We start from the raw sequence: 13,098 nt of genomic DNA on the forward strand, positions 1-13,098 counted from the left end.
ATGACAGAAAACAGTGAAAGATGGAAAGGATTTGCTGAAATAATTAATAACTAGAACACAAAAAAGGGAGGTGTGAGGAGGTCGATGAAACAAGTTAATGAAAGACAAATATGGAAATATTGGATGTGTTTTTAATTGTTTTTGCTTTTGTTTTTGTTTTGATGTATTGTGTCTTTTGTTTTTGTTTTTTATGTATTGTAATGTATTGATTTGTATTGTTTACTTTTGCTCTTTTTTACTTCTTTCTGTAATCTTTAAACTTTTAATAAATATTATTTTAAAAAACAAAAACAAAGGAGGAGCAAGGGGGCTGGGCTGAGGAAATATAAGTGCTGGCCATCAGGGCTGGAAGGGGCAGAGCTTTGGTAACCATATACCACTGTGCCTATCATTTAATTGTCTGACAAATAAATTATTATTTTAATTTCTCTATTGCTGCATTGAATATTTCATTCCAGCTAAGCGTTAACCACAAGCAGGGTGCAACAGTTGTAGTCTGCACAGCACTGTCACCTGTGTACTCACAATAGCTCAAAGGTTCACACCTCAGCTCAATTCTGAAGCAAATGTGGCTTATGTTTTCAATTTGCATAGAAGCTGGTTTCAGAGAACACACACCAAACAGAAGTAGTTCTCAAGAAACTACAGCGTTGGTATGGATTGTGGCTACCGTCATGTGTCCATGGCTTCAGACACCAGCAGTAGGAGTACACTGAAGCCAGAGTAAATAGGAATGTGTGCACAGCCTAAATCGCTTTGAATCAGATTCACACAACTGAAAATATACTACATATGGAATACCAAACTTTATTGTTCCAAAGATGTGCCATTCTAATGCTTTGTCTACCCTACCAAGTGAATATTAGTTTTATTCCACTTTAAACATCAGGCTCCCCCAAAGAATGCTGGGAACTGTAATTTGGAGAAATGCTGAGGGATTTCTCCGTTACTCGTTCCTAGCAGGCAATCCCACCTATCACAATCATTCCCAGATCTTCCTGCGAAGATGGAAAGACTATTAAAGGTAAAGAGACCCCTGACCATTAGGTCCAGTCATGGCCGACTCGGGTTGTGGCGCTCATCTCGCTTTATTGGCCGAGGGAGCTGGCGTACAGCTTCCAGGTCATGTGGCCAGCATGACTAAGCCGCCTCTGGCGAACCAGAGCAGTGCACGGAAACACCGTTTACCTTCCCGCCAGAGTGGTACCTATTTATCTACTTGCACTTTGACGTGCTTTCGAACTGCTAGGTTGGCGGGAGCAGGGACCAAGTAACGGGAGCTCACCCCGTTGTGGGGATTCGAACCACCAACCTTCTGATCGGCAAGTCCTAGGCTCTGTGGTTTAACCCACAGCGCTACCCACGTCCCATGGAAAGACTATTAAACGCACTTTAATCTATAGTGTGACCATTAAGTTTGCTTAGAAAGAAGCACAGTGTCTTCTTACACAGTAAAATGTGCACAAGCTTGTCCCAGCAGTGACATATGCAAAGAAGGCACTATGGAAAATTTAATTCTCCAGTGTAAAAGGTGAAATCACCGTCACCATTTTCTCACCTTAATTTGACTGCCAAAAAGAGGTACAAGGGCTGGAGGCTTTTGCAATTCTAGGAGGAAATCTGGTAAATATACAGTAATTAAAAAGGAGATTATGGTATTTTAGAAACTTGCTTGCCAAGCTGTTAATGAAAAGTCACGCTTCCCACACCCAAGGCATCTGCCAGTATAATCAGTGTAAGAATGCAGTTCCTGATTGCAATGCTTCCATATTGGTTAGACCTAGTAACATCTAGCTGGATCTAGACTTTAGGCTAGAAACACAGAATGCAGAAAACCATACCAGTGGTGGTAAAATAAGGAAATGGATGTTATGCTCAAGAGACAAACATCTTTTAAATCCTACTAAGCTGGATTTTAAAATGTTGTACTCCCTGTAATTACCAGCACTTTCAAAAAGAACTCATCACTTCTTATTGCATTTTATCTCGAAAATTGTCAATAAAAATATTTTTAAAAGAACTCATCACTTTAAGCACAAGGTCATGTTTCAAAATTGACATCATTTGGCTCATTTCCCTTTTGCCTGCTAACAAGAAGGGATGTTTTGTTAAAGGCTTTTCTGTCTCTACAAAGCAGCCAGCTTCCAAAATATTCTTGCAAGTGCCTGTTGTTTTTGTTGTTGCATATTTTCACAAGAAGAAGTTGAGTCATAGGCAGGTTATACAACTGTGTCCAGTAGGGGAAAGCTGGTGACTTTGTAGGGCAGCAGTTGAAGAAGGAGCAAAAAGGGTTTTCTTGTGTGTGTGTGTTTCTTGTGGCTGATTAGCTGTTTTCCCTGTGTAAAGGTCAGAGGGGGCAGGGTTTCTGTTGAGGCAGGGGATTAGCTGTGGGAGGAGCTTATCAGAGTTTGTAGGGCAGCAGTTGAAGAAGGAGCAAAAAGGGTTTTCTTGTGTGTGTGTGTTTCTTGTGGCTGATTAGCTGTTTTCCCTGTGTAAAGGTCAGAGGGGGCAGGGTTTCTGTTGAGGCAGGGGATTAGCTGTGGGAGGAGCTTATCAGAGTTTGTAGGGCAGCAGTTGAAGAAGGAGCAAAAAGGGTTTTCTTGTGTGTGTGTGTTTCTTGTGGCTGATTAGCTGTTTTCCCTGTGTAAAGGTCAGAGGGGGCAGGGTTTCTGTTGAGGCAGGGGATTAGCTGTGGGAGGAGCTTATCAGAGTTTGTAGGGCAGCAGTTGAAGAAGGAGCAAAAAGGGTTTTCTTGTGTGTGTGTGTTTCTTGTGGCTGATTAGCTGTTTTCCCTGTGTAAAGGTCAGAGGGGGCAGGGTTTCTGTTGAGGCAGGGGATTAGCTGTGGGAGGAGCTTATCAGAGTTTGTAGGGCAGCAGTTGAAGAAGGAGCAAAAAGGGTTTTCTTGTGTGTGTGTGTGTTTCTTGTGGCTGATTAGCTGTTTTCCCTGTGTAAAGGTCAGAGGGGGCAGGGTTTCTGTTGAGGCAGGGGATTAGCTGTGGGAGGAGCTTATCAGAGTTTGTAGGGCAGCAGTTGAAGAAGGAGCAAAAAGGGTTTTCTTGTGTGTGTGTGTTTCTTGTGGCTGATTAGCTGTTTTCCCTGTGTAAAGGTCAGAGGGGGCAGGGTTTCTGTTGAGGCAGGGGATTAGCTGTGGGAGGAGCTTATCAGAGTTTGTAGGGCAGCAGTTGAAGAAGGAGCAAAAAGGGTTTTCTTGTGTGTGTGTGTTTCTTGTGGCTGATTAGCTGTTTTCCCTGTGTAAAGGTCAGAGGGGGCAGGGTTTCTGTTGAGGCAGGGGATTAGCTGTGGGAGGAGCTTATCAGAGTTTGTAGGGCAGCAGTTGAAGAAGGAGCAAAAAGGGTTTTCTTGTGTGTGTGTGTTTCTTGTGGCTGATTAGCTGTTTTCCCTGTGTAAAGGTCAGAGGGGGCAGGGTTTCTGTTGAGGCAGGGGATTAGCTGTGGGAGGAGCTTATCAGAGTTTGTAGGGCAGCAGTTGAAGAAGGAGCAAAAAGGGTTTTCTTGTGTGTGTGTGTTTCTTGTGGCTGATTAGCTGTTTTCCCTGTGTAAAGGTCAGAGGGGGCAGGGTTTCTGTTGAGGCAGGGGATTAGCTGTGGGAGGAGCTTATCAGAGTTTGTAGGGCAGCAGTTGAAGAAGGAGCAAAAAGGGTTTTCTTGTGTGTGTGTGTTTCTTGTGGCTGATTAGCTGTTTTCCCTGTGTAAAGGTCAGAGGGGGCAGGGTTTCTGTTGAGGCAGGGGATTAGCTGTGGGAGGAGCTTATCAGAGTTTGTAGGGCAGCAGTTGAAGAAGGAGCAAAAAGGGTTTTCTTGTGTGTGTGTGTTTCTTGTGGCTGATTAGCTGTTTTCCCTGTGTAAAGGTCAGAGGGGGCAGGGTTTCTGTTGAGGCAGGGGATTAGCTGTGGGAGGAGCTTATCAGAGTTTGTAGGGCAGCAGTTGAAGAAGGAGCAAAAAGGGTTTTCTTGTGTGTGTGTGTGTTTCTTGTGGCTGATTAGCTGTTTTCCCTGTGTAAAGGTCAGAGGGGGCAGGGTTTCTGTTGAGGCAGGGGATTAGCTGTGGGAGGAGCTTATCAGAGTTTGTAGGGCAGCAGTTGAAGAAGGAGCAAAAAGGGTTTTCTTGTGTGTGTGTGTTTCTTGTGGCTGATTAGCTGTTTTCCCTGTGTAAAGGTCAGAGGGGGCAGGGTTTCTGTTGAGGCAGGGGATTAGCTGTGGGAGGAGCTTATCAGAGTTTGTAGGGCAGCAGTTGAAGAAGGAGCAAAAAGGGTTTTCTTGTGTGTGTGTGTTTCTTGTGGCTGATTAGCTGTTTTCCCTGTGTAAAGGTCAGAGGGGGCAGGGTTTCTGTTGAGGCAGGGGATTAGCTGTGGGAGGAGCTTATCAGAGTTTGTAGGGCAGCAGTTGAAGAAGGAGCAAAAAGGGTTTTCTTGTGTGTGTGTGTTTCTTGTGGCTGATTAGCTGTTTTCCCTGTGTAAAGGTCAGAGGGGGCAGGGTTTCTGTTGAGGCAGGGGATTAGCTGTGGGAGGAGCTTATCAGAGTTTGTAGGGCAGCAGTTGAAGAAGGAGCAAAAAGGGTTTTCTTGTGTGTGTGTGTTTCTTGTGGCTGATTAGCTGTTTTCCCTGTGTAAAGGTCAGAGGGGGCAGGGTTTCTGTTGAGGCAGGGGATTAGCTGTGGGAGGAGCTTATCAGAGTTTGTAGGGCAGCGGCGCGCGCCTAGCGGCGCGCGCAGTTATATCCATCTTTTAGATTTAGGGGAGCTAGTCTCAAACGTTTGTTGGGGGAGACCTAGGTTTTTTTTTTTTTTTGTGGGCGAAGTTATTGTCCTGTCTTCAAGCTTTTATGATGGAGGACCTCTGTAGCCACCCCCAACAACACGATCTCAAGATGGAAGGGGAGGGAACAGCTGCAGTCGCCTGCGATTCCTGCGCAATGTTTGCCATCTTGCCAAAGGTTGCAGGCAGCTTCACCTGCAGCAATTGCATGTTGATTGCCCTTTTAAAAGACAAAGTCCAGCAACTGGAGGAACGTGTAGCTACGCTCCAAAGAATTAGAGAGCTGGAGCTCTTCTTGGAAGCAACAGAGCACACCGTCCCCACCAAGGAGGAGACAGGGGACTCCCCTGAGAAGGAGGCTAGTTCATCAACACAGGAGCCAGATATATGGAGAAACGTGACTCAAAGAAGTAGGAGGCCCAGGGTTCACTCTGATTGTTTAGAAATACACAATCGCTTTGAGGTCCTCTCCCCTAGCATGGAAGACGAAGAGCAGACTCCATTTGAGGATCTCTCCCTCATTACAGTCGATCAGGTATATGAAGACGAGCAGCAAAGTCAGTCCTCAGGGAATGTGCAGGCGACCTTGGAACGGACAGCTCACGGAAGAACCCCGACCAAACCCAAGAGGAGGCGTGTAGTGGTGATAGGGGATTCCCTACTGAGGGGAACAGAAGCAGTGATCTGTGGGCCTGACAAGATGTCTCGGGAAGTGTGCTGTCTCCCCGGGGCTAAGATCCAAGATGTAACTGAACGACTGCAAGGAATCATAAAACCCACTGACAAATACCCCTTCCTCTTGGTTCATGTGGGAACCAATGACACTGCAAGCAATAGCCTCCAGAAGATCAAAAGAGACTACGAGGCTCTCGGCAGGAAATTGAAGCAACTAAATGCACAAATTGTCATCTCGTCTGTCCTCCCAGTTGAACGACGTGGCCCAGGGAGAGAGGGGAAAATAGTGGAAGTGAACAGCTGGCTTCGCAAATGGTGTAAACAGGAACGGTTTGGATTCTTAGATCACGGACTGCAGTTTCTTGAAGATGGACTTCTGGCAAGTGATGGGCTGCACCTCACAACGGTTGGGAGGAATGTTTTTGCCAAAAATCTCAGAAACCTCATCAGGAGGGCTTTAAACTGACTAATGTGGGGGAGGGAGACAGTGCTCCTGAAGGTAGGAGTCTATCAATTAATGAAGATGATCATCCAAATGTCATAGACCAAATGGAGCAAACAGCACGCGGACCTAGTGGTGGGAGGAAAAAATCCTTAAATAAGAGACACGGGGGAATGATTAATGGACTTCAATGTCTGTACACTAATGCGCAAAGCATGGGAAATAAACAAGATGAGCTTGAGCTCTTGGTACAGCAAACTAAATGTGACATAATAGGCATCACTGAAACCTGGTGGGATAAGTCCCACGATTGGAATGTAATAATGGGGGGATACAATCTATTTCAGAGAAACAGACCAGACAAGAAAGGAGGAGGAGTGGCGTTATATGTCAGGGATGTGTATACCTGTGAAGAGATCCAAGATTTAGAACCTCAAAGCCAATGTGAGAGCATTTGGGTCAAAATTAAGGGAGAGAAGAATAACAGAGACCTCATTGTGGGAGTTTACTATAGATCCCCAAGCCAAACGGAGGACATAGATGATGCTTTCCTGGAACAGATGGCCAAGCATGCAAAAGGAAGGGAGATAGTAGTAATGGGGGACTTCAATTACCCGGATATTTGTTGGGCGTCAAACTCAGCCAAGAGCATAAGGTCAAACAGATTCCTCACTGGCCTTGCAGACAACTTCATTGTCCAGAAAGTGGGAGAAGCAACAAGAGGAACAGCCATTTTAGATCTGGTCCTAACCAATGTTGATGACCTGGTTAGTGGGGTAGAAGTGGAAGGATCATTAGGCGCGAGTGATCATGCTCTTCTGAAGTTTACTATACAGCGGAAAGGAGCAGCCAAGCATACTAGGACTCAATTTCTTGACTTTAAGAAAGCCGACTTCATAAAACTTAGGGAAGTGCTGGGTGAGATCCCATGGACAGCAATACTAAAAGGAAAGGGAGTTCATGATGGCTGGGAGTTTGTTAAGAGGGAGATAGTAAAAGCACAACGTCAGGCAATACCAATGAGACGGAAACATGGAAGGTGCCTAAAGAAGCCAGGGTGGCTATCTAAAGAACTTTTAACTGAATTAAGATTAAAAAAGGATGTGTACAAAAAATGGAAAAGGGGGGAAACCACCAAAGAGGAATTCAAACAAATAGCCAGCACGTGTAGACACAAAGTCAGAAAAGCTAAAGCACAGAATGAACTCAGGCTTGCTAGAGAGGTTAAAAGCAACAAAAAAGGCTTTTATGGGTATGTTCGTAGCAAAAGGAAGAACAAAGAAACAGTGGGGTCACTCAGAGGAGAAGATGGTGAAATGCAAACAGGGGACACAGAAAGGGCTGAACTCCTCAATGCCTTCTTTGCCTCAGTCTTCTCCGATAAAGAAAACAATGCCCGACCTGAAGAATTTGGAGCAAATGATTCAGCAAAGGAAACACAGCCCAGAATAACTAAGGAGACAGTACAAGAATATTTGGCTAGTTTAGATGTATTCAAGTCTCCAGGGCCAGATGAACTGCATCCAAGAGTATTAAAAGAACTGGCAGATGTGATCTCAGAACCACTGGCAGTCATCTTCGAGAAATCCTGGAGAACAGGCGAAGTCCCGGCAGACTGGAGGAGGGCAAATGTTGTCCCTATTTTCAAAAAGGGGAAAAGAGAGGACCCAAATAATTACCGCCCAGTCAGTCTGACATCAATAGCAGGGAAGATTCTGGAGCAGATCATTAAGCAAACAGTCTGTGAGCACCTAGAAAGGAATGCTGTGATCACCAATAGTCAGCATGGATTTCTGAAAAATAAGTCATGTCAGACTAACCTGATCTCATTTTTTGACAGAATTACAAGCCTGGTAGATGAAGGGAACTCAGTGGATATAGCCTACCTTGATTTCAGTAAGGCATTTGACAAGGTGCCCCATGATATTCTTGTAAAGAAGCTGGTAAAATGTGGTCTTGACTCTGCTACCACTCAGTGGATTTGTAACTGGCTGACTGACCGAACCCAAAGGGTGCTCATCAATGGTTCCTCTTCATCCTGGAGAAGAGTGACTAGTGGGGTGCCACAGGGTTCTGTCTTGGGCCCGGTCTTATTTAACATCTTTATCAACGACTTGGATGATGGACTCAAGGGCATCCTGATCAAATTTGCAGATGACACCAAACTGGGAGGGGTGGCTAACACCCCAGAGGACAGGATCACACTTCAAAACGACCTTGACAGATTAGAGAACTGGGCCAAAACAAACAAGATGAATTTTAACAGGGAGAAATGTAAAGTATTGCACTTGGGCAAAAAAAATGAGAGGCACAAATACAAGATGGGTGACACCTGGCTTGAGAGCAGTACATGTGAAAAGGATCTAGGAGTCTTGGTTGACCACAAACTTGACATGAGCCAACAGTGTGACGTGGCAGCTAAAAAAGCCAATGCAATTCTGGGCTGCATCAATAGGAGTATAGCATCTAGATCAAGGGAAGTAATAGTGCCACTGTATTCTGCTCTGGTCAGACCACACCTGGAGTACTGTGTCCAGTTCTGGGCACCACAATTCAAGAAGGACACTGACAAACTGGAACGTGTCCAGAGGAGGGCAACCAAAATGGTCAAAGGCCTGGAAACGATGCCTTATGAGGAACGGCTAAGGGAGCTGGGCATGTTTAGCCTGGAGAAGAGGAGGTTAAGGGGTGATATGATAGCCTTGTTCAAATATATAAAAGGATGTCACATAGAGGAGGGAGAAAGGTTGTTTTCTGCTGCTCCAGAGAAGCGGACACGGAGCAATGGATCCAAACTACAAGAAAGAAGATTCCACCTAAACATTAGGAAGAACTTCCTGACAGTAAGAGCTGTTCGACAGTGGAATTTGCTGCCAAGGAGTGTGGTGGAGTCTCCTACTTTGGAGGTCTTTAAGCAGAGGCTTGACAACCATATGTCAGGAGTGCTCTGATGGTGTTTCCTGCTTGGCAGGGGGTTGGACTCGATGGCCCTTGTGGTCTCTTCCAACTCTATGATTCTATGATTCTATGATTCTATGACTTCTTCAAGGGTATTCAAGAAGGAAGTGGTCGAATTTGCTTTAGATCCCAAGCCTTTGGCTGGCTCCCAGTTTCATGCTAAGTCAAAACTCCGACACTGCCCTTCTGGCAAACACAAAAGTGCCTTGTTCAACCTATAGGTGTTTCCTTTTACTTGTCAAGAGAACAAATACAGTATTCAATGTAAGAGAGACATGAAGTATTTGGAAAGGGTAATATTTCACTAACAAAAGCCGGTACAATTACATAGAACATCTTCTATAAATCAACCAGCATTGCAACAGTTTTGTAGCTGTGCATTGCAAAGATAATGGGACTTTTTAGGTCTCTTCAGTTATATCACTGTAACCTGTGCTTATATACAGTAAGCTGGAGTTAATTCTTTATTAGCAAGAGCAGGATCTGCACAGGAGTGTCAGGCCTAATGAGCTCAGCAACTCATCTCTGGTCGGTCTTGCCTCCATGAAGTAGCTGCTGGGACCGAAGACACTGAGGTCCAGCACCGAGGGCCTTCTGGCTGCTCCCTCACTGTGAGAAGTGAAGTTACAGGGAACCAGGCAGAGGGCCTTCTCGGTAGTGGCGCCCTCCTTGTGGAACGCCCTCCCACCAGATGTCAAAGAGAGCAACAACTACCAGACTTTTAGAAGACATCTGAAGGCAGCCCTGTTTAGGGAAGCTTTTAATGTTTGACGGACTACTGTATTTTAATATTTTGTTGGAAGCCGCCCAGTGTGGCTGGGGAAACCCTGCCACATGGGCAGGGTATAAATATATTATTATTATTATTATTATTATTATTATTATTATTATTATTATTATTATTATTATTATTATTATTATTTTATTAGTTCCCATCTCTCTACAGCTGCCTAAGTCTTCTCTTTTCCAGGGTTTCCCCCAAGCAATACAAGACTGTGTCTGTGCGGGTATCCTTCTGGTCTCATAAAGCAACTTAAGGGACACTGGTGGCACTGTGGTCTAAACCACTGAGGCTCTTGGGCTTGCCAATCAGAAGGTCGGCGGTTTGAATCCCCACTACGGAATGAGCTCCCATTGCTCTGTCCCAGCTCCTGCCAACCTAGCAGTTCAAAAGCATGCCATTGCAAGTAGATAAATGGGTACCACTGCGGTGGGAAGATAAACAGTGTTTCCGTGAGCTCTGGTTTCCATCATGGTATCCCGTTGCCAGAAGTGGTTCAGTCATACTGGCCACATGACCTGGAAAGCTGTCTGTGGGGAAACGCCGGCTCCCTTAGTCTGAAAGCGAGATGAGCGCTGCAAACCCATAGTTGCCTTTGACTGGACTTAGCCATCCAGGGGTCCTTTACCTTTACCTTTTCCTTTACCTGAAAGCAACTTACTTAGGCTGACTCCTCTCAATATGAGCAACTTGCGCAGTTATGGACTAAGTTGCCCTTGAACCAAACTTGCTTAACTCCTCTAGACTACCAGCCTTGATGGTGATATTGCAAACCAATCCTTAAAAACATTACACAAATTAACGCTATATGTAGTAAAAAATGAATTGAATTCCTCTTGTTAAATTCTGTGGTTTCACTCTTCCCCATGTTCTATTGCCTTTCCTTTTTGTGCTGTGTGTCATCATCAATATGTACACACGCTTGTGTGCACCAGGAAAAGACACAAATGAACAGAAGGAACTGAACACTGCATCAAAATGAGAATACACCAACTGAAAATAATTTTAGCTTTTCCCAGTCTTAGCCAGAACCATGATAGACCCATTGAAATTAATGGACATAATTTAGTTGAATTCATTCATTTACTCTGAGTTGTACTTAGTTAGCTATTAGCTATTAATGGGAAAATGTAGAACACCAATGTCTATTAAATTAATGGTGCACGGGGGAGTTACTATCATCTGATCAATTTGTGTAAATTCATCATCCGATTGATAAATCATTGCATGCAAATTGTGCAATGAAGTTGGGGAATGAGCTGCATAGGTATTTAAAAACAACGTATGAAGCTGAGCAAACAGAAAGGGGCTACCATTTGATCCAGTGCTGGGCCTGTAAAAGCATTTAAATAGAAGCTCGGTGCATCTTATTGAAGTGACATGACTGAAGATCTCTGCCCTGAAAAAAAGCTCATTTGGAGTGTGGTGGTGAAAAGTTAAAAAGGAAGCAGCAGAAGAAACTAGAGAGCCAGTGTGGTATAGTGGTTAAGAGCGGTAGATTCGTAATCTGGTGAACCAGGTTTGATTCCCTGCTCCTCCACATGCAGCTGCTGGGTGACCTTGGGCCAGTCACACTTCTCTGACGTCTCTCAGCCTCACTCACCTCACAGAGTGTTTGTTGTGGGGGAGGAAGGGAAAGGAGATTGTTAGCCTCTTTGAGACTCCTTAGGGTAGTGATAAAGCGGGATATCAAATCCAAACTCTTCTTCTTCTTCTAATCTGCAAACATTAATATTTGCCTTCATGCTATTCCTCTCACTAAAATGGGGCTCATCTCTTTTGTGTGTGTGCTTCTGCTGAGCTTAACAAACCTTTTATTTTATAATGTAAACCATTTTAAAGGAGAACATTATATCAAATTCAGTCATACCTCGGGTTGAATGTGCTTCGAGATGAGCGCGTTCGATTTGCGCTCCGCAGCAACCTGGAAGTAACAGAGTGCGTTACTTCCAGGTTTTGCCGCTTGCGCATGCGCAGACACTCAAAATTACGTCGGCGCATGCGCAGAAGTGCCGAATCGTGACCCGCGCACGCACAGACGCACGGACACAGGTTATGTTTGCTTCTAGATGCGAACGGGGCTCCAGAACGGATCCCGTTCGCATCTAGAGGTACCACTGTAACAATTTTATTAGGTGTGTTGTCAGTGTCTGGTCTTTAATGGAGAGAAAGGCAGTATTACCCTTGACTTCTTTAAGATGACGCCGTTGAAATAAAAGATGGCACAACTTGTTCTCTGTCCACCCTCAAAAACGGGGGAATCATTTGAACAGTTAATCCTGCTACAACTGATTATACTTTCATCAGAGGAACCCAAAGTACAGTCGTACCTTGGTTCTTGAATTTAATTCGTTCCGGGAGTCCAGTCGACTCCCAAAACGGTTTGAAAACCAAGGCGTGGCTTCCGATTGGTTGCAGGAGCTTCCTGCAGCCAATCGGAAGCCACATTGGATGTTCGGCTTCCAAAAAATGTTCTTAAGCCAGAACACCCACTTCCGGGTTTGTGACGTTTGGGAGCCGATTTGTTCGACAACTAAGGCATTTGACTACCAAGGTTCGACTGTATAGGAAGCCAGCTGAACTTACACTGACTTAAATACAACTTAAGTTGGTGTAAGTTACATTTTCCCTGCTTTCCCCCCCCATGAGCAGGGCTGCTGTCAGCTAAGCCTGCCTAAGCTTGACAGGGAGAAAATAAGCTTTTCAAATAGAGTTTGATTTACACCATCCTTTTTTGCTGGTGTATTTTCCACTGGGTTGTCAGGTCACGTGACATGACTGAGCCGAAACAGATTTGGAATAGGTATAAGTCTCAGCTTGTCCCACCACTGCCACACCCTTTTGGGAGATTCCACCAGCTGAGTCAGTTCAGTCCCATTTGGACCCCATTATGTTTGTTTAAAAAAAGGGCTATCCAAGGTATCTAACTGTTGGAGATGCAATAGGGATAATGCTTCTCTAAAACATGTTTTTTTCATTGTCCTGTATTGAAAGATTTTTGGCAGAAGGTAACTGAAACTATCAACAGAACTGTACGGAACAACCTTACAGTTACAGAGCAAAATATCCTCTTGAACTATATACCCAGCACATGGAACCTTACTAAAGGACAATATGAGTGGACTCTCTGTGCCCCTTCCACAGCAAAAAGACTGATACTGATGAATTGGAAAAATTTAAATGCAGCTCCCTTCTACGATTGGATTGAAGACTTTTACAAACTCACAACATATGAACAACTTGCATGTAAACACAGACTTGCCATGGGCAAATTCAATGATATTTGGGATCCGTTCTTACAAATACTGTAATAGGTTAAGATCTGGTGAAGTACAAGAATAACCTTGTAAAATAAACAGTTTTGGGTTTTCCCCCTCCCCCCTTAATTTTCCCTTCTACATGGGTTCTTTATCTCTTTTTCTTTCTCTCTCTTTTATACAGATAATGACCACACTGTAAGAAAGGTAGTT

The sequence above is a fragment of the Podarcis bocagei genome (assembly GCF_964188305.1).
Source record: "Podarcis bocagei genome assembly, chromosome: 11".
NCBI classification, from domain to species: domain Eukaryota; kingdom Metazoa; phylum Chordata; class Lepidosauria; order Squamata; family Lacertidae; genus Podarcis; species Podarcis bocagei.